Source organism: Rhinolophus ferrumequinum, chromosome 25 (genome assembly GCF_004115265.2).
Source record: "Rhinolophus ferrumequinum isolate MPI-CBG mRhiFer1 chromosome 25, mRhiFer1_v1.p, whole genome shotgun sequence".
Lineage (NCBI taxonomy): Eukaryota > Metazoa > Chordata > Mammalia > Chiroptera > Rhinolophidae > Rhinolophus > Rhinolophus ferrumequinum.
The window spans coordinates 1123704-1145825 of NC_046308.1; the positions used below are offsets into that span (position 1 = coordinate 1123704).

General features: G+C 52.7%; 1 protein-coding gene across 3 annotated transcripts in view; it reads left to right on the plus strand.

Moving 5' to 3' along the window:
• The first annotated feature begins 15523 nt into the window (after nucleotides 1-15523).
• RIMBP2 (RIMS binding protein 2) overlaps nucleotides 15524-22122 on the plus strand; it is a 120545-nt gene continuing 113946 nt past the window's right edge. For all 3 annotated transcript variants that reach the window (XM_033098171.1, XM_033098174.1, XM_033098175.1), the window contains exons 1-2: nucleotides 15524-15658; nucleotides 18865-18995. The gene's annotated coding sequence lies outside the window, so the exon portion shown is untranslated. The remainder of the gene's footprint in view (nucleotides 15659-18864; nucleotides 18996-22122) is intronic.

Sequence of the window (22122 nt, forward strand, 5' to 3'; positions counted from 1 at the left end):
ATTCGTGGCGAGTCAGGCCTTGCAGATTAGATCTGGGTGCCCGGGTCCACAGAAGTGTCCCCTTGCCATCCCTCCTTGCCCCCTGCTTTGCTGGCCACGTCCTTGTCCCCAATGAGGGGCCCTTCACTTCTTATGTCACCGCCTTTCCTCCTGGATGGGAGTGGGCTTCTGCCAGGCCCCCATCCACGGGCTCTGTGTTAACAGGCCCACCTGCCTTTTGCTTCCAACCTCAGCGGCCGCTGGGAGGGGCTTTCGCAGCCGGCGGTCAGTGAACGGTGAACCACTGGCAGTTCGTGGGACGTAGTCAGAGCAATGACACCTCTCCTCACTGCACCGTCAGGTCCAGTTTGAAGTTGGATGTGGGGTACTGATCGCCTATTTAGGGTTCACCAAATGGGCTCTCAGCCTCTTCATGCCCCCGACGGAGAGAGGATGCCTGGCCGCTGCTGGGGAACTCGACAGCCAGCCCTGGACTCGGCTGGGGAGGCAGCCTGGCTTCTCCAGGTTGGGCCCCCCCCCTCCCCTGCCCACAGCACTTCCTGTAGTGGGAACCCGAACAGGGAACAGTTCTGTGGTTATTCCAACAAATGACATTCCCCTAGAGAGATGGAGCAGGCACTCTGATTCTTCGATTCCCACGCAGGAGCCGTTCCTTTGAGGGAGCTCACGCTCCTTTTCTGATACAGAAGGTCCTAATTTGGGGGACCTCCTTGCTTTCCTGAGGGCAGAACCAATCCCTAAGTGAGAAGAAGGAAGTGACTGGAAATGGCCTCGTAAGGAAGGAAGACTTGCAGGAAGGAAAAGGGTGGATGAAGGGAACAAAGCATTGATGTAAATGCCCTGATAAGGCCTGCAGATATGTTGTGTTTTCAGTTTTGAATTCGTTGCCAATGTTAAAAACCAGGGCACAAGAATTTCCCATAGAACTCCAGGTTTCTGACGGTGTGCCTGGAAAAAACCAGAGACTCTGGCAACACCGCTCTGTTTCTGTGCGGCCACAGTCAGCTCTTGGTTTCCCACAGTGCCTCCTGCTCCTTCATCCTCGTTCCGGGCCAGCCACTCTGGCCTCCGTGTCTTTGACCCCAAGCATCGGGTTTGCTGTTAAACCTCTGAGCTTGGGTTCTTTCTCAGTTGGCGACGCAGCAAAGCCATGGGCCCTGCGTGTTTCCGTTTCCATTTGCATCTGCACAAGCCACGGGAGGTGCAGTGTCCTGGAGAGACGTGGTGCTGCTTGGAAAGGCTGGAGGTGCTTCCTGAGGTGTAAGGTCTGGGCCTTCCGCATTCGCCCTGCCAGGGCGGCCCCTGTGTTTGGCCACCCTCAAACTTGCACATGGAAAACATCTCTTATGTCCATATGCCGTCCTGCCAAGCAAGTGGTCTAGTTGGTTTAGTGCATCTTCGTACTGAGAGAACAGACCTGGCCAGACGCTCGTATGTATCTCTGTCCCCACCTGGGGACAGCGCGGCTCAGTGAGAGGTTTGCTGCTGTCACTAGCATGACCTTCGCACGCTCGGAGCATGGATGGATGGAGAGAGTTGCAGACACAGTCTGAACCCTCGCTCACCGGTGGAGCTGTAAGCTTCCGTTGGGGGTGGGAGACTGTCATGTGACCCTGAGATCACGTCACATCACGTCTCACATTGTGTCCAAGGACAGAAGCTAAGATACTGGTCCCTTGGCCGGTCTAGCGTTTGGTGCATTGGACAATAAGTGGTTGTCCTCTAAGTGGCCGTTTCCCTGGCTCCACTGCCCGCATCTTTATGGAGTCGTCTGTGTGCGGTTAGAGAAGGCCCATCATTCCTTCAGTCCCTCATTCATTAAACCAGTGGCTCTCAGCGGGTGGTTCAGCCCCAGGGGACAGTCGGAATGTCTGGAGCAGTTTTCGGTGGTCACACCTGTGGGGACGGGAGGGCGTGCTCCTGGCACGTAGTGGAGAGGCCACGGATCCCGCTGGACATCCCACAGTGTCCAGGATGGCCCCGGTGATGGACCGTTCCCCAGCCCCACGTGTCAGTAGTACTGAGGCTGTTAAACGAGTCTTCCCCAATGTGTTGTGCTGTTTTGGGCACTGGGGGCCAGGGGGCGAGTCCAATGGACAAGGTCCTGGTGCTCATGGACCTTACATTCTAGTGGCAGAGGAGGCCGGGGAGCCAGTGTCTTCACCAGGTGACTACAGTTCATGTGACAGGACATGGATCAGGGTAACGAGGTGGGGGACACCGTGTGTTAGAGCCCTTCAGGAGCTCCTCCCTGGGAGGAAATACATCAGTCAGGAATGGTGGCACAGCAACGAAGGAAATGTGACTTACCGCGGCTTGAGCAAACGGGGGTTAACTGCTCACTTAACAAGGAGGCGGGAAGTGGGGAGCTGCTGGTGCTGATTTGGGGCCTCAGTCTCTGTCACAATATGCCTGTAGATCCAAGCACACATCTCTGCTTGTGGTGGCAGAATGGGAATTGCATTTATGGGTTTATCAGATGCAAAAACTTGCGTCTTCTGTAGTCTGCATTTGGACACGGTGCTTTCCTTAGCTCTTTCATTGTACAGACGAGGAGTCTGCACCTTGGGAGGGAGGGCGGGCCGCAGGGCAGGCGTGAGGAAATGATGATGCTTCTGTGCCCTTTTCTACACTGGCTGGGCCTCAGCGGACATGCAGGATGCGAACCGATGAAGAGGGAGGAGCATCCTGCCTGGGGAACAGCCCAGACCAAGGCCTGGGGGAGAGAAGTGGGTAACAAGACGTGTTGGACAGGAGGAGACGGGGTAGGACTAGGAGGCCGCAGTGGGCAGATGTGTCACAGGTGTCACAAAGAGCTGAAGCATCTTTGTGCGTGTGTGCCTGCCGCCTCCACCTTTTACTTCTGAGCAGCTCTCGTTTTTTCAGGGCCCAGGACTGAGCCGCAAGCACTCTGTGGCCCCCGGCCCATCAGCACGACCCTCCCCAGTTGCCATGTTGGCCTCTCCCTGCACAGACGCTCCCTGGGAAGGAGCCGTGGTTACTTCTCATGAAATGGTCCCGCTTGGCTCCCACATGGACTCAGGGCGACCATAAGAGGCCGCTGAGGCCCTTGCCTATAAATATTTAAACGGCGGTTCAGCTTTCAGACCAAGCGCGTCAGTGGCAAAGACCAAGCTTTCTGACCTTTTGTCAATTTACTCAGTGAAATATGATTCTCCTGCTCTCCTTTTTTCCCCCAAACAGTTGTTGTTTCCTGGTGTTTTCAGAGTTGAAACGGCTGCATGTTCTCCCAGTGCAGAATGAAGATACAGTGTCTGTGTCTCTTGTGGATATGTAAATGCGAGTAGCAGGATGCCTGTTCTTGCCTGCAGAGCTGGCCTTGTCACTCAGAGCTGCTGTTCCAGAACCAGAGGCACAGGGTCAGCCCGAGGCAGTGGGCAGTGCAGAAACCCTATTTGCACCTGCCGCCCTGCCAAACCCTCTTCACAAGGCTAGTGTGTCCGTCCCCTCTGATGAAATCGCACATCTGCCTTTTGACTTTTTTCCTCAGTGAACATCCCTTTGTCCCCCTAGCAGCGTCACTTTATCAGACTATCCAGCCCCAAGTCCAGCCTCACTTAAACTTGACCTTTCCCTGTCTCCTGTCTGGGCCTGGTTTGGTTGAGGCGCCTGCAATGTGTATATAGGGGGTTGCCGCTTCTCTGTTTTCCTGGCTGGCATTTGTCATTATTTGTGTGAATGCTGCTGCTCACTGCACACTCCTGGAGGGCAGGGCTGTGCTGGCTGGCTGCCGTGAAGCCTCGGTGCCTAGCAAAGCAGGCCCTGGTGCCAATGCAGGACAGAATACTGGGGCCAATGCCATGCATTCAGCAGCTGAGAATAGAGACGCCCCCCTTCCCAAATTTGATCACTGGGTGTCATAGAAACACGTGAGTGTTATGTATTTAAAAATTGCGGGGGCGGGGGGAGGGGAGTGAGGTCAAAGAGAAAAACAAAACTGCAAGACTCTTTAGAAATTAAGGACAAGACCCCGTATGCTAAGATCAGCAAGCTTTTTCTGGAAAGGGCCAGGTAGTAAATATGTATGTTTACTTTGAATGCTATCCAGTTGCAATTACTTAACTTTGCGGCAAGACACTAAAGCAGCCACAGATCACATGTCAATAAGTGGATGTGGCCACGTGCCAATAAAACTTGATTTACAAAAGCTGGTGGAGGATCATAGTTTCCTGACTCTTGCTACATAGCAATACCCAAGATTATTGCAAAGCTATACTCAGGAGAACATAGTTTTAGATCCTCTTATTTTAAGAACAGTATTAAAAACATAAAACAAATTAACCAAAGCATTGAACAGTAGAAGCTAGAAGATGACCAACAAAGCAGAAGCAGAAGGAAACAGTGAATAAAGGGAAAAGGAGAGAATAATGAATTAGGAAAACAACAGTAGAACTGGGCAACAACCTTAAGGGTTCATTCTTTCCAAAAATGTTAGAAAATAAAATGTTTTTGCTTTCTAAACATTGTGCTCGTAACAGCAACCTTTCAGAAAGTTGTGACTGCTCAGACACAGGACTTTGTTCAGCCTCTCCCTGGGGAGTACAGCTGGCACTGCTGCTCCTCTTTGAAAGTGCAATAAGCTACAAATGTTTAATTCCAATTTACAGACACGAGACATCAGACATCCTTTACTTAAGATCGCCAGAAAGGGCTGGTTCTTTGAAGGGATGAATAGAAAGAAAAAGACTCAGTGAAAGGCTATTTCCAGGTTCCATCCAGGTGAACTCGGGTCTCCTCACCTGGGTCCCTCACTGAGCTGTTCTATGGCCTGGGGAGGGCCGTGCTGTGGCTGGGAGAACGCCCAGCCCCAGGCCTGACGGTGGGCCATCTGGGTCTGAACTCTGCCTCCTCTTCTTCCTCATGTGACAGTGAATAAGTAACTCAACCTCAGTGTCGCTCCCAGTTTCCTCATCTGTAACATGGGACTGACGGTATTACCTGCTGAATAGGGGCCGGTGAGGACGAAAAGACTGAACGCATTTAATAGGCTCAGAAGTCTGCCTGGTGCCTCCGGGGGAGACCTCGGTGAAGGCCCGCCAGGTTCCTTGTAGCCATCACCACACTGCCTGTCTTGTCAGTCACATGTCACTCTACCACTTCCTTCTGAGTACACGGAGGCCGAGGGCCCCTCAGGCACCCAGTGTGGGTGCTTCTCTCACCCTGCTTCCCGGGGGTGGGGGAAGGCCCACAGGTGTCAGCGTGGGGCCGTTTGCCTGCAGAGTGAGGCTGAAAAGTGCTGATGTCTACGGGACACAATCTTTTCTGGAAGCACCACTGCACAGTGCAGGCTGAGACCTCCTGAGACCTCAGAGGCCAGAACCTCCATCCTCTTCCAGGTGGTGGCTCATCCATCTCCTCACAGAAGTTAGCGAGCTCCGGCCTCCTTTCAGTGACATTTACAAAGCAGGTGTTCTTTTTTCCTTTTTAAAACAAGGCTGTGTAAATTTTTGTTCAAGAAAACGCTGCTTGAAATCGCTCTGATATTTTCCTCCAAGGTCAGGAGGCTTGCACTTATTCCCGGCAATTTCTTTTTAGGGCATAGGCCTACCTTGTAAAATATAAATTATGGCAGCAATTGGTTGCTTTGAAGGGAAATAGCTCTTGCCATCACTCCTCGTTGCTCCCTCGCCCCCCCAGAAAATAATGGTGGTTTAAGTAAACAACCCAACGCTTCCTCACTCAATGAATTGATGAAAGGGGTCTTCCGACAATTAGATTCAACTTTGGGCAAAAGATTGAGGTCAGCAGTTCGTAGTTGAAAGCGTGGTCTTCAGAATGCTTCCATGTGGATTTCAAATGCCAAGACGGGACCACTCTTTGGTCAGCCTGTGTGGCTTCCAGAGGGGACACAGGGACTCGCAGAAAGGGAAGCCCCTGCCTGCGAGGTGCTGTGAGAGGCTCACCTCAACAGAGGGCCGTGTCAGGTAGAAATAGCACTGACGTGCTGTCCAAAGCGCTTCTCTTTGGAGCCCAGACAGGGAACCGACAGTACACTGCCGCCAGGCGCTCCAACCTGCCCCTGGACGTTTTTTAAGAATGGAATTGGCAGCTGGCTGTTGGGGGCGTGGGGTTGCAAGTTGCCCCCTAGAGAGCACACTGCACGCGAGGGACCGAAACCTCCCCCGTGACACAGCTCACAAGCTACCCACGGGGGAAACGCCCCTCGGTTTTGGTGCCACAGGAGCTGATGCAGAATCGAGCTCCTGGGGAGGTAATGAAGTCAGTCCAGGGTGTGCTGTGCCTTCATGTTGACCGTGGTCAGCTTCCACCGTGTGCCCTGCTGTCGTCCCTCTCCTCTGAGCCTCGGAGGGCGCGCGCGTTCCTGTCCAGTCTCCGGCCGGCGACGAGGTTCCACCCTAGCTGACCCCAGCCCCTGGGCAGGTGTGGGACAGGCGTCTACACCTGCCGCTGTGGGAGCCGCTCAGTGGGCGCTCCGCGATCCCCGTGTCCTCGTCTGGGGGGCGGGGTCCAGGCCCGAGACCTAGGAGTGGGGAGGCCGACAGGGGCAGATTCTCCCAGGACGGAGGGGGCCTGCGGGGCCGGACTGGGGAAGTCGCTCACAGTGAGGGGTGTCCTTCGTTTGGGGGCCCCTCCCCCGCCCACACTACTGCCCCGCGGACAGAGGAGCCAGCTGCACCCTGAGACGTTTTCTCCCCGGGCACAGAACGGCCATGCGACGCAGCCTGGACCAAGGGCCACATTTCCCAGCAGCCCCCTGGGTGGGCGGGCCCCTGACTCGTTCCGGCCAATGAGAGCAGGGGAGGCGCTGGGGCGTCACTTCCGGCCACGACGTTTGCCGCGCGGCGCTTCTCGCCTCACCTGCCAGATGCTGAGCGGACGAGGCCCGGGCGCGGCGCCCAGTTGGGACAGAAGCGGCCTCCAGCCGGGGCTTCCTGTCGGTTTTGTGAGTCACGTGCACGCATGTGGCGCCCACCGCACCCCTCAGCGCGCCGCTCGCGTGGGAGTTGCCTCGGTGCTAACGCCGCGCGCGGCTCCGGCCTCCTCGCTTACTTCCTGTGTGTTTGCGGCCCCCTCACCCACCCACCCACGCCCCGCGGGCGCCTGCCGTGGGGCCTCCGCTCGTGGTCGTGGTCCCCGGCGTCCACAGGCCGTGTCCTCGACGCAGACGTGGCCTTTAGGGCCGTCGCCTTGTGGCCTGGAGGCAGCGACCGTTCCTGCCCGCGCTGCGCGTCCTGTTAAATTCCAGTAGCGTCAGCTCCGTTTCATTTGAGTCAACGAGGAAGGTACGTTCGTTGTAGACATTTTTTTTATAGAGTGTAAGAAATAATTTAGGAAAAAACTTAAGTCCCCCGTAAACGTATCCCACCCAACTCCTCTCGGATATTCGTCGGTTACAGCTTGAGTCTCATTTTGGTGGGATATTTAGAAAATGTAGTGTAAAGAGGTCTCGTGGATTTGGGGGGAATGTCAGATGGTTTTTATTTTTCCTCTTCAGGCTTCTCTACTTTCTTTTTCTAAACAACGACTACGTTATGTGTGTCATGCTAAACGATGAGACGATTCCGTCGCACCCATTATATTTTAAGACAAACGTGTTATAAAAGGGTGATTTCGGGGTCAAAAGGTCGACATGTTTTAAGGCATTTGGTGGACAGTGCCGGGCTGCCCTTCCCATTAGCAGAGAACAAAATGTGCTTTTTCTCTTACCTTGAAAGCCTTCAGGAAATTTTTTTCACTTGTTGTTATTTATTATAGCAAAGTTAACAATGGAAATGTGTAAGAATAAGGAAATAATAATTAGCGATGTATGCTCTACGCTCAGTGATAATCAAAGCTGGAGTTTTGGGGATGGCTGTTAGCGTGTGTGTGAGCTATGGCGTGTGTGTGTCCCCTGAGAAGCACATGGGCTAATGCTGGCCCTGAGGCCAGCAGGTGGGCGGGGGGTGCTCCTGGCAAGCCCTGGATTTCAGTGGATGTTGGAATGTCCTGGCCGGGGTGCCCGGTCCTGCTTGTGACCGAAGAGTGAGTGACCATCAGTAGGTCATTTCACCTCGGAGCCTGTTTTTTCATGTTCTTGCATAGATGGCCTGTAAGGCTCTTAACAGCCGTCGCGTGGTATGAGTTTGTGTTTTAAACCAGGTGCCCCCTTTCATGACAACGTCATGACGACGCTCGTTTCAAGCTCAGACTTGAAACTTCCTCATCGCCATGGCTGTGTGAGTGGCTTCAGCCTTCTCAGATTTCAACTCGGGAGAAACGTGAAGTGTTGCTCGCTGTTTCTTTTTGCGTGAAAAGCTTGGGAGTACAAACAACACTGTTTAGGAATGTGAAAGAGCTCTGATGAACCCATTTAGTAGGGCAAGGAGGACCAAAATGTGGAGGCTTCGGTTCAGATTTCTGTTGTTTGGGAAGCTTTATGTTAAAAGAAAATGCATCTCAAAGTGGCTTAAGTGTTAAAAGGGGGTGGGTGTGCAGACCCAAGTGACTTGAAAGCCCAGGCATCAGGAAAGCATCAGGCCGGGTGGGTCCAGAGACGTAACGTGGTGAGGTAGGACTTGCATTTTCCTCTTCCTGCTCTGTGCTGCCTGTGGGTTAAAGCTGGCTCCTCTGGCAGTCGTGAAGGCCTTCTAACCTCTCCCCAGGCTTCGTGCTTCTCCTCCAGTTCCCAGGAAGAGCATGACTTTCCCAACCTTACAGTTCCCTTTGGACTGGCTTAGGTCACAGGCTCCCTGCTAGAAGTAAGAACGTGGAATGTGCTGATTGGTTTGCTTAGCCTGTTGGAGCTGCTCTCACCAAATACCACACAGACTGAGTGGCACATAATCAGCAGACATTTATTCTCACCGCTCTGGAGGCTGGAAGTCCACAATCAGGGGGCGTAAGTCCACGGGCAAGTAAGTAAGTATTCCAGCCTGGCTGATTTCAGGCTCCCGCTGATTTAACGACGGCTCCCCACGTTCCTGAAGGTCTGACCACTGGGGTGGTGGACGCTGGCTCAAGCACACTGCTGGGTGTTGCTGTAACTTTGGCTGTAACTGGTTCACTGGCCATGTGACAGAACCAATGGCCTACAGCTCTCAGAAACCTGTACTAAGTGGGACCTAAAGGTGCCTCGCCTTGGGCCTCCTGTGGCCTTTTCTTCCTAGAGGAGGATTTCAGGGGTGTTTGGGTCTGTCCCCTGGTTTTGCTGGTGTCATTAGCTGGTCGTGCTAGCTCTGAAGTATGACTGTTTAGGGCCGTCTGGTTTGAAATCTCTTCCCTAATTCCTGTGCTTCATGCTCAGTTGTTAGGTTTAGACGCAGATGTAGTGCCTGGTGCAAACTCATTTGCACTTTGTTAATGGCTCCTTACAGTAACGCTGTTTTAATCCACTCGGTGCATACAGATTCTTTTTAATGGTTAATCTTCCTAGACTGGATAATGAATAAGGCCACCAGTAGAGCCGGAATCGATGGCAGTTGCATCTTAAATGCAGCATGCGTCTCAGGGCTGGGTTTTACTACACTCTTGACCAAGGTTACACACGTCTGTTTTAATAGATTAAAAGCTAAGAGTGCTGTGAAAGCTAATAATCCAAGACCACAGTGAGGACATGGTGTGTTTCCTCACATCGCCTTCTAGGTCTGCGAGTCTCATAGCAGGGATGTTTTTGAGCAAATATGAGGCCCTCAACATTTAGACTGCCCTCCGCTTCCTTTCCTTTGTCTTAAAGCAGGAGGTAACAGACCCCTCGAGCCCACAGTCCAGCTTTTCTGGCAGAGAGAGGTGGAATCTGTAGCAAGAAGGACACTGTTTTGAGAGAGTGGTTGTGGGCTCTAGTTCCTACCTCAGGGCCTTTGCACATGCTGTGCCCTCTGCCTGGGACTCTCTCCTTCTCCACGTCTCAGCAAGGCCAGCTCCTTCTCAACACTGCAGCTTTCCTTGCCGGACACCTCCTCAGAGAGGCCCACCCTGACCGTGCTCCCCCTCAGCCACCCCACTCATGCTTTCACGCTTTCTGATTCTATTTTCTGCTGAGTGTTTATCGTGAGCTGTAATTGTCTCGCTTGTTGTCTCTTCCTTACTGGAAGGGGCTCCCTTGTGGGGGACATTATCTTTATTTCTCTCGTGTTCGCTGATGTATCTGTGCAGGAGGCCTTCAGTACCTTCGAATGGATGAGAGAATGAATGAAGGAAGAGCAGAAGTGCCCCACTTCCATCCAGTGTGTCCTGGAGAGCTTTCTTCCCCCGTTTGTGGGGTTCAGATTTCTCATCTGTAAGACGTGGGCCTGCCCTTGACCTAGTGATTCCTGTAGAAACCTGTTTTCTTCCCCTGGTTTGTTAATCCTGGTCTCCCAGAAGGCGTTCTCATTCTGTTGCATTTGGTGCAGATTCTGGGACCATTCCCTCCGGGCGCCATCTCCGGCCTCCAGTCTGCCCTGATGGCTGCCCATGCGGCTGGCCTCTTCCTGATGTCAAGTGCGTGGCCTGTGTTGTGTGATGGGCCAGGGGAGTGTGAGCGCCCCCAGGTTTATGGTGAGCACTGTCCACGTGCTTCGTGTGCTGGAGAGCTCAGGTGGGAGCTTCACTGTAGTGACCCGTGGGTGGCCATTTGGGGGAGGACCTCATTCTAAGGACCGTCGGCCAGCCCGTAGCCCGGACCCTGAGGGTGTTGTCAGCGGTGGAGAGTCAGAGGCTCGGAGAATTGGGGATTGTAAGGTGGACCTACTCCAAGACTCAAACTCAAAGCCAGGGTCAGGTGAGGCCTGTAGATGTGTACAGGCAGGTGACTCCTTCTGCAGTGCTCTCCCAGCAGGCTGAGCCTCTTCCCTCCCCAGGAGTCCAGGACCAACACCTTTACAGTTTGTTTTTGTTGCATGCTCCAGTTAGTTCCCAGGCGCTAATGAGGCCTCTTAGCGCGGGGCTGATTAGAAGTGTTGATTACGACCTGGGAGAGGGGCAGGCGGCTGGAGCCCTCATCCTCCCCCAGGCTGAGGTGACGTCAGGCTGCACGTCAGTGAAGTCCTCCAGCCCCCGAGTGCGGGTCAGGTGGTGTGATCGGGCTAATTACTTAGCTTCTGTCTCCGAAATGCCAAACAACAGAGTAGGAGTCAGGACTGTTGGAGCCTGCTGTAATCTTGTAATTATGATGTCGCATCCGAGATGGCTCAGAAAAAGCCGCTGCTGCAGCCTGACAGGGACTGGTTGTAATTGGTTCAAACGGTGGCGAGATTGAGGCTGTCCCCCCCCCCCCACCGCCTGCCGCGTGCCGCCTGCCCCCGTGGACAGAAACAGTCTGAGCACTGGGAGGGCTGCCTATTGACGTAGCTTAGCTCGTCGTCCCATCTCTGCTTTTTAACGTTCCTGGCAATTTTTCTAGTTTGAAAGGTTTCAGTTTAATATTCTCAAAGGTCCACTTAGTAGAGGTCAGTGTTTCTCACATCAAAGAAGAGAATGTTTTTAACTTGCAAACACTGGCATCAGGAGTGGTGACCCTTTCCCCCTTGGTCTGTACCCGTTGTCTGATGAGGGGCTGCTCACTTTGCGGGGGAGGGCCAGCCTGCCCAAGTTCAAGGCCCACCCCGGCGTGTCCCGAGCTGTGTGACCGCGAGCTGACGCCTTCCAGTGCCTTGGTGTCTGAACCTGTAACACACAGGTCATCACAGACCCTCCCTCGGGGTCTTTCGAGGCTTCAGTGAGACACTTTATGTGAGAGGCTTGGGCTCTATGAGCGCTCGCAGTGTTCGCAGCCACTGTTAACACCAGTGATTAACGTGAGAGCAGGACTCCGAGTTCCTGAAATAACCTTATTGTAGAAGAAAACACCACGCTGAACTTCGGTTTGAAAACAAAGGCGTGATTGGGCTGGAGAGCAGCTCCTCTGTGATAGAGGGTTCCACACACAGCTGTTCCGGGGCTCCCAGCCCGAGCAGAGGTGGTTTTCACGTGAGATGATTAGCTGGTGAAGTTGGTAACCGCGTTGAATGAAATGCACGGCGTTGCGGTGCGCGCCGTCCCCGGAGGTGGCCCTTTCCTGTCATTCCCGGAGCCTTTTTTCTCGTGCAACAGCGGTCCCTTTGGGTGGCGGTCCCTCCCCACCTTTCTTCGTGGCTGGATTGGCCGAGGTGGAGAGTAACGTAGTGGGGAATCCAGTGTGTGCCTGGTGCAGTGTGTGGAAGGTAGACTTAATCATTCAAGGCTTTGGGCACCGTCACAAGGGTGCCCTCAGGGCCATGGGTCCCAGGACGGAGGGGATGCTGAGGGGCGCCTTGCTCACCTGGCATTCCAGAGTGCCCCGGCGTCTTCCGGGCTCAGGTCGTTTCACGGACTCATCCCTGGAGAGGCAGCCTGAGCACTCCTGTGGGAGGGCTTATCTCAGCGTTCAGTTTTCACTTGCTCGTGTTCTGCCTGTCATCGTGGCCAGGTGTCACTGTGGATACTTTGGAGCACTTCTGTGAGCCAGGCAGCATCTGAGGACGGGGTGCGGCAGTGACAGTCCTCCCAACTGTTGCCCTCGGAGAGTGTGCACCCTGCCTGGGCACGTGGGCAAGAGGGGGAAATGCACCGACCCAGTGGTGCGGCAGCTTGTCGTGTGCCAAAGAGCAGCAGCGAACGGGTGCGGTGCTTTTGGGGTCGCTTTACAAAATTAATAGACTTTTAAGAAAAGAGTGCCTTTAGGTAACGGCCAGGTCAATGAGAACGTGCCGTTGCCCTGTTCTCCGTCCCCCTCCCTGACCCCACAGCTCCCGTAACGCACAGCGTGAGTCAGTGTGGCGCACCTGTCACATCGATACAGGAGGACGTGCGCTCCAGAGTCTACATGATGCTTCACTGTGGGTGTTGTGCGTTCTCTGGGTTTGGACGTGTGTACCAGGGTGTGTATCCACCACTATGGTGTCACACAGACTAGTTTCACTGCCCTGAACGTCCTCTGAGCTCCACTTACTCCTCCCACCCTCCCCCAACCCCTGACAACCACTGACCTTTTCACTGTCCCCACAGTCCTGCCTTTTCCAGGAGGTCATAGAGTTGGGATCACAGTGTGCGGCCTTCTCAGGTTGGCTTCTCTCACTTAGTAACGTGCATTCCGGTTTTCTCCATGTCTCTTCGTGACCTGATAGCTTGTTTCATCGTAGTGCTGAAGGATATTAATATTCCCTTGTCTGGACAGCCCACAGTGGGTTTATCCATCACCCATCAGAGGGCGCCGTGGTTGCTGGTGAGGGTGCCGTTAGCCGACGCCCGCCCGTGGATAGTCCCAACAGGGCAGCTTTAATGTGTGTGTCCGGGGAGGCCCCGGGGACATCAGGAGGCTGAGGCACTGGGGGTGTCTCCGCTTTTGGACATGGCTAGCTCACAGGTTGTCACCAAGTGTCATCTGTAGCAAATAGATACTGGGTGCGTCTGTCCCACGGCCGTGGGGGTGGGGCTCGGGGCATAGTAACTTGTGTCATTAATTTTGGTTACTGCCAAAGCTGATTTTCTCTACTTTCCATCCAGGCCCAAAATATTGACCAAATTGACCAAGTGACTTTAAGGAAATCTTAATTAAAGTTAATAGAGCTGATATGAGCCAGGTTGTGGCAGGTTGTGGCAGCTCACAGTCTGTCTTCCCTTTCTCACGAGCTGTACACTAAGTGATCCCAGGGTAGGTCGGAAGGTGGCTAGCAAGACAGCAACAGGACAGTGAACACGGCTCGCTCAGGGACATGCCCACTGAGCTGCTGGGGGGCCAGGCCTTCTGCCACCCTGCCATTCATCAGGGCTGGTTCTGCTCAAGTCCTGTGACGCCTCCTCTCCTAGCAGACAGTGCGGGCATGACAGTGACAGACCTCCACCTTCATTAATTTCAGGGTTCTTCACATGGGGCCCGAAGCTTCTACTCTGATTATGTCACTCTCATTGCATTTCACCCCACAGAACAATTGTATCATACTACTTTCGCTTTAGTGGGACCGCTTCTTGAACTCTCTAATTTTATAACGTATTACACCAAAATACTGTGGTTTCTCCAGTGTAATATGCCGTTTTAATCATTCATTCTTTTATTCAACAAGTGCTTATTGAGCATTTACTATGTTCCAGGTACTGGTGGGGAGTAAGATGAACAAGGGCTGTTCTCAGAGACCGTGTTTCTAATGGCACATGTAAAAATGATTGTTGGGGGTGGTGGGGAGTAGATGCTTGTGCTTTAGGTGGTCGGAGATGGCCTCTAACCAGACGGCGAGGTGATGGGGACAGGAAGGCGTGGGCTGGGTGAAGAGGTGAGGAGCCGCGTCAGCAGGACACCTCAGAGAGCCACCCAATGTCTGCGTGGAACGGAATTGTTTATTTGTGCCACTGTGGACGCTTTCCCACTTCTGCTCCCTCAGCCTGGTCGTGGAGTGAGGACACTGTGACCAGAGTGACAGCTGACACTCCACAGACACAGAGTATGAGTGGGACAGAGACCTGTCACTGTCAGCTGCTGACACTTGAGGGCTCTTTGCTACTGCGCCGTAACCTGGCCCACCCTGATGGATATGTATTTCAGGGCCACACTGAAGTTGAAGACTTCACTCATTTGGTATTTCAACAGCTCTTTGACTAGTTACTGTGGCCGGGCGTTCTGTGGGGTGCTTAGAATGCTGCACAGAACAGGGTCGGCATGGTCTGGATGCTCACAGAGCTTTCGGTCTTGGGCGACGGGCCTGCCTGGGAGTGGGTTTTCACAGCCCTCACCAGCATCCTGTGTGGTACGAGCAGAGAACGTGGTCTGTGGGCTGCCTTTGGGGTGGGTTGTGCCATCTGGAGAACAACAGGAAAAACAGGTCAGGATTCACTGGAAAAGGCGGTTCTGAGGGCAGAGTCCCAGCTCCATGGGGAAGGAGGGGAGTAGAGAAGGGGCTTGTAGAGGGCGTGGGAGGGAGGAGGGCTTCATGTGGCTGAAACAGAGAAATCTGGTTTTGAATCCTCAAGGACATGTGACCAGGAGGCCGGAGCATGGCGGGAACGGAGTGGAGATGGACCTCTTCTAGTATGTTCTCTGGGGACCAGAGGACTTTGGCTTCACCACCTGATTTGGTTCCTTTCAGCCCTAAGTGTCAGGCCATTCTCTGGATCCTGTGACTTCTTAATTAATGCCATCATCTGGGGGTGCTGGAGACCCCGCCGCTGACAGCATTAACCACGTACACCCGTGATGCTGGCTTTCCTGTCCTGCAGTTTTCTTGCTGATTCTCAAGCATTCCCATCTTCTCTGTCCCTGGTGCTCACACTTTCTTCAACAGATCAGGGAGCACTTCCTGCCTCCCTGCTTCTTCTCCCAAGGGTGTGGTCCCAGCCGTGATTCCCACGAGAATGTGAGTGGGGTGGCGAGATTTAGAGGGCGGGAGTGTGGCTGAGGAAGAGGAGGCAGCGCCTTGTAACGCTGCGCATTGTCCAAACACAGGTTTCACCAGTGGCCCTGGAGCCGTGTCCCTTATCTGCGTGACTCATGATGACAGCTGTGCCATGTGCCGAGCAGTTCCCGTTTGGGGATTGAATTACCATCCTATTCAGCTGACACAAAGCAGTTCCTGGCCAGCTGGGGCCGTCCATGAATAAGTAAACAGTCTTCCCGAAGCCCTGCATGGGCCTCCGGTGGGGGTAGAAGGTTGGTGCTGTGTGAGTGGCCTGGGCTGGCCTGTCTGATCCACCAGAATGCCCGTCCCAGCTTGTAAGTACCCGCTGTGGAGCTGGGGACGACAGTCTGCTGGGCCAGGGAGATGTGGCCGAGGCACACAGGCCGGGAAGCCGACCTCTGGGTGCCACTGGCTTGAGGGGGGACCGGGAGACAGCATGCTTTGTTTGGCAGCCGTGGAGTTTGCGAGCAGTCCTGGCGTCACAGCCTTTGGGTCTTGGTCATGCTGCAGTCACTGTGGCTGCCCAGGCCAGTGCGCTTAGGAAGGGTCCTTGGCACCGAGGGCCGTTCATGGGGTAGGCTGTGCGTAGGGCAGTCACAGTACGAAGTCGCTCGGGACGAAAGACCACAGGTTAACCTGCACGCAGGCAGGGGGTCCAGCCCAGCATTTGTCCTCTGCGTTGTACCCCTCAGGAAGGCTCTGACCCGAGTGAAACAGTTTGGCCGCGCTCAGTTGGCATCCCAGAAAGAACTGCTGTTAAAAGCAGTACGGCTTCAGGGTCGTGATGTTTCCAGTGGGAGGTTTTACTCTTCGCTTCGTGTTCGATTTGGGGCAGCATTTGCCAATTCTGTAAGCCTGGTCAGTGAGGCCATGTTTAACGTCATGAAGGTTTTCTATGAATAGAATTAGATGCTGACGATAATTGTAACATTTTTGTTTCCTCCAAGTCCGATACTGGTGGAGATAATACACATGATGATGTCAGGAGACTCATGCTGGCTCTAAGACCAGTGGGTTCTTTCTCGTTTTTCCTGTGTGGGGAGAATCTTACAGGAAGTAGGTGGAGTCTATTCCTGCCGGATGCTGAGTAGCAAGGACTGGCTCTCCCCTCAGGCAGAACAATTAATTTTGTGCACGGTGATGAACCTGTTTGCAGGGCAGAGCAGGTGGGCAGTGTTATGTGGCTTGGCATGTGATGGCTGCATATAAAATGGACATCAATAAATCACTGCTTGCTGCCAGATCTGCCCAAACAGCTCCGTGAATTAACCCTTTGTCTGAAGTGATAGCTGAGCCCCACATTCAGATCTACTGCGGCGTCATGAGAGTTGGTCATGCACGTCCCCACAAAGGCCTCGTCTCTCTGGACCCCTTTTGAATTAGTAATAGTCACCCCGCACGTGTAACCATATAGAGTAGTTCTCCGTGCTTTATAATCATTAACAGGCTCTCCGGGCAGCCTGGTGGGGTGGAAAGCTCTGAGGCCCGCTTAGCCCCGTCTGTGAGTGGCCAGGGACGGGGCCCAGAGCCCAGGGTGGAAGATGCTTGAAGAAGGACAGACTCAGAGCCAGAGAGACGAGGTGAATTTACGCACATTGTGCAGCTGAATGCATCGAGAGGCTGGGAAGCATGTCCCACCGAAAGTGTTTTCCACAGAATAGAGAAAGATTTGCATAACTAGTAAGTTATCATGGTTTTCTGTTTTCTTATTTTTATGGCATCCTTAACTGTTTGTCTGAGAGGACAGGATTCCTTAGAAGGACAATGTCAACACACAGGCAGTGCTTCTGCTGGGCTGGCTTCTTCTGGAAGTCTCTCTGCTTCAGTTCACTTTCCGTTCGGCCCGTCGGATGTGTGTAGACACCTCTCCATGCCTTTCATTGCTTCCAGCCGTCATTCCCACGTGTCCAGCTGGACTGATGGGGTCACATCAGGATTTTAGGAGGTGTATAGATTAAAAAAATGATGTTATTTGATAGCTGTTTGTTTCATGTAATTTAGAGGAAAGAAGCCTATTTATTGAGTGAGTTAGTGTGAAACTTCGGGGAGTTTCCAAAGTAGACATAAGCTTGCCTTTTGAGCTCCAACTCTGTTTTTAAGTTTAAAGTACATACACACAATGAAGAAATCAACAGTATAATAAAACCCGCCATCTCTTGTCTTCTTCCCATTGTCCCTTTAACTGACTTGTAAGCCTTCTAGTGGTTTCTTCTTTAAATTACCTCAGTAATCCTAAGTGATATGCCTGCATTGCTCTTTTTGAATTATCAGTGTCCTAAGTCGAGAACAGCCCTTCCTGTTACGTAGATGGGGCAGTCATGCAGGCCGTCTGGTACGGGGAGTGCCCACCTGCCTGCGTGTGTGTGGCGCCTGAGCAGGGGTCTCTGCTGACCGACTCCTCTGTTTCAGTAGGAGCTTCACTGCGGCGAGCTCCCCCTGCTTCCTTGGGGTCCTGAGCTCTGTCATGAACTGTCTCAGGAAATAAACCCCGATCTCCTGTCTAGACATCTTTCCCTCACATCACCTTTGCACATCGTTCTAAATCTTATTAAAGTCTAGCTTGAATTAAAATGGTGTGCGGAGGCTCTGGCCTCCTGTCAGACCGTGTGTCCTGGAAGGACTCACTCTCATTTCTCTTTGGCTCCAGCCACTGCCAGGAGCTTCGCAGGACTCAGCAAATGTTTGCTGTATTGAAATAAGTTGGATTTTGGTGCTTCAGACTGTTCCTGAACTCCACGTTTCACGCTGACTCCTGATGTGCTATTTGCTCTCCCACTAGCCCCTGCTGCCTCCGTGGACACTGGCACTCCAGTGAAACCTGTAGCAGTTCCACTCACCATCTGATTCTGTGATTCCAAGAGGTTTAACAACATTTCATGAACAATAAGAGAGAAAGAAAAGAACTTCTGGTATCTTGATTGTTTATGTCAACTTGAAGTTCTCCTGAAATATGGGAGTTTCTGTTTTTAAATATTTGCTGGCAAGGTGGGAATTTCCTGCGAGTCGGCCCCTGCAGCACGCTGCTCGGTGCTCGGTTGATTTCACCTGTTGTAACATGTCTCGCGGTGCCCTGGCTGGCAGCCGTGTTTATGCAGCTAAGGTTGTGCACAGAGCAAGCTGGGTGTTGACTAGTGGCTGCCGTTCCGTCCCTCGTTCTCATCAGCCAGGCCATGTTGCAGACATACAAAGAGAGATCATTAGCCTTCTATGCAGTTTCTCCTGGGACATTAAGGGACAGGGAATTCTACTCACAGAGTCAGGAGAGCTGTGTGTCGGGTGTGTGTGTGTCTCTGCTTTGTTCTACACCAGGAAGTTTGGTTGGAGGGAAAGAGCCGGCAGGCTGGGACCATGACGTAAGTGACAGCTTTGTCACTCAGCCCCCAGTACTATGAGTTGGAACATGGTAGCATATTCCCTGATTTTTCCTGTGTCTTAGGCGTGGAGGAAGGTGAGAGGGGCAGAAAAGCCAACTTTACAGGCTGTTCTTTTGTGACCAAAGATCATATGCTTCCTCCTACAGTTTAGAAACGACCCATCACACCTGAAGCCTGTGGGTCCAGAAGACACATTTGGCAGATCCAACATTTGGCAGACCCACCTGGGAGTTTCCCCTTCCTGTCCTGAGACCAGGAACCCAGCTGTGGAACTTAGGTAAGTTGTTTTTTCTTCCTTCCGTCCATTCCGTCACTGTGTAATGGTCTATTCAAGACGTGTTGCTCAAGTGCCAACTGTATGTCAGTTAGCTGGGGGGACAGCCCGGTGGCCAAAGCAGGTGCTGTCTGAACCCTCGTGGAGACAGCAGTGCTGTGGGGCAAAGCAGTGCAAAGGCCCCGAGGCAGGACGGAGCGTGATGCGTGAAAAGTGCTTGTCTGGCCATAGGCGTGGGGCGGTGGGTGGGCTGCTCATGTAGGACCTCACAGGCTGTGCTAGCATCTTGATTTTAAATCTTAAGAGCCAAGGCCAGCCAGTAGTGACAGGTTTTAGGTATGAGAGTGACATGATCAAATTTGCCTTCTAAAATGATCACACCGAATTCTGAGTGGAGATGGAAGCACATGTGGCAGTGAGGAGAATGGGGAGGCCACTGTGTCCAGATGAGTGGCAGAGGTGGCTAGGGCAGGGTGTTAGTGATGGAAGAGGGGGCATCGGAGAGATTCCAGATGAACTGGGGCCGTTGGACCTGTCAGTCATCATGGGAACTGGGGTGGGAGATGGTGACGAGAGATGACAAGCGTGGCTTTCAGGTTCGGGCGAGGACGATATAGTGCAGGAGGGCACCAGTTCTTGTGACAGGAAAGGTTGAACGAGAATCTGATTTGGGGGAAGATTCCGATTCAGTTTTGCACAGAAACTCTGTTTTTAAGAAAAGTGTGTAGGTACAGAGTCCAGGAGAGAAATCCAGGCAGGGCGCTCGCTCATCCCTTTCCACGGTGTTTGGTCTGAGGCTCCTGTGTGGACGCAGACCCGGTGGGACGTTCGTTCTCTCAGCCCATGTGATCACGACGTGATGGTTGGTGGTAAGGACCATAGCCGCTTCTTTCTGCCTGGCGGGGGCTGGCCAGGCACGTGTTGTCAGTGAGACATTTAGATCATGAAGCAGAATGAGAACCAGCTAGACCTTTGGTGCGTCTGTCTGGCCTTGGCATTGGGGGTTGCTCCTGATAGAAACAAACGGGACTGAGCCTCATACTCCAGTAAGCATACTGGTGGGGTGGTGATAAGGGACGTGGTGGTGATGGTGGTGGTGGTGGTGATGGTGATGGTGGGGATGGTGGTGGGGATGGTGGTGATGGTGGTGATGATGGTGATGATGGTGATGGTGATGGTGATGGTGGGGATGATGGTGGGGATGGTGGTGATGGTGGCGATGGTGATGGTGGGGATGGTGGTGATGATGGTGGGGATGGTGGTGATCATGGTGGTGATGGTGATGGTGATGGTGGGGATGATGGTGGGGATGGTGGTGATGGTGGCGATGGTGATGGTGGGGATGGTGGTGATGATGGTGATGGTGGTGACGGTGGTGATTGTGGTGGTGGCGATGATGGTGGCGGTGGTGACGGTGGTGATGGTGGGGCTGCTGAGGGTGATGGGAGGAGTGGCCCCAGCCAGTATGTGTTCAGCAGACTTAAATTTGCACTCAATCTTGTGATTTCTGTTTTATGGGTTCTTCTTCTGTATGTGAAACACAGCTGTTTCCGATATAGAATATACGTTTGGTAACCATTCGTTTCCCATCATTATAGAGTAAAAAAAAAAAAAAAAAGTCATCATTTAATTAGTAAAGGCAGGCTCCTTGCAGGGGGGACATGCCTCGAAAATATTCCCAAACCCTTTATTTTTGATCATTATCAGTATCATAGTAGCAGTTTCTCCGATGGATGTCATTTATAAGCAGATGTTTATTTGCATGCCCTCAACATGTGCCATGAGGAACACTTGTGCACTGGATGGGTCTCACCGAGTGATGCTGGTAGTTATTTGCATGTAATTTTTCCCAGTTCATTCATTCTACGCGGCCTGGGGAGACAGAAGGCAACATTCTCTGGGGGTAATAGGCAGGTTATTTGGAGAGCAGGTTATGGATGCTTGTTATTTCCCTCGTTCTGGGGTTGAAAGCTGCTGAGACGAGGGCTAGGCCTGTGTGCGAATCTTTCCTATCCGGAACGCGCTGATCTTTTTTTTTTTTTTTTGATAGCTTGTGGGCTGCTTGTAATTGCAGACGCATCTTTAAGTTACTGCATTTGAATTTAGCTCTTGCTCTCACTTTGGAAGGGAGTGGTGGTGTTTGGGTTATTTCACCATGAAGGGAAAGCACTTAGAAAACAGATCCTCACGACCTACAGAAGCGGATCCCAGCCAGTGACTCAGAGGCGGCTCTCTGAGAGGCCCTTCAGCCTGAAGAAGCTAAAACTGCCTCCGACACAGCCCCACTCACGGTCGCGGAGGTTGGAGCTCGCGGAGGGCAACATTTTATCCCCCGATCTGTGATGACCGCTGTTCTCAGTATGGTCATCTCCATCCAAGCAGGCTCTGGAGCCCTCTGTGCACATAAGACAGTGAGCTGTTTATTTACAGCGCTGAGCTGGAGCTCTGTCATCAGCAGCACGTGCTCAGAGGTCGTGGGAACATCTTTAAAGTATTTTCCTTATCAGACCTCGAGGGCAGCTGACGGTGTCAGGTAGAAGGTTAGCGTGCCCTGTGTGGCTTTCCTCTTCCTGACCCCACTGGCTGCTAACCCCAATCACTGTTCACATTTTGATGTTTCTTCTCAGAATTTCCAGACCTTTCCCGTGTGTGTGCAAACGCACATGCGGCACAGTTTTGCTGTGTTAGGAAACAGATGCATGTCCAGAAATGGGGTGTGTGCATGTGTGCGCGTACACGTGCTCTCTGTCTGTGTCCGGGCACGTGCAGACCCTGTGCGGGAGCGTTTCAGATTCATTTTTCATTACTCGGGCAGCAAATTGATATTAGGTTGGTGCAAAAGTAATTGCGGTTTAAAATGTTAAAAATAATTGCAATTACTCTTGCACCAACTTAATATATTCCATTTGTAAAACCTCAAGTGTCTTTGAGTCTCTCCTCTCCACCAGCTGAGCAGCGCCATCAGTTTGGTCCTTCTGGACCTTTCTGTGCATGTTTATGTGGGTGCATGCACGTGCGCGTAGGTAGTCTGACCTCCTGACTTAGTCCATTATGGGTGTTCAGTCAATATTTGCTGGTGCCAGGAATCATTGGACTGGAAGGAAGGGGACCTCCCAGTATCTGGGAACGT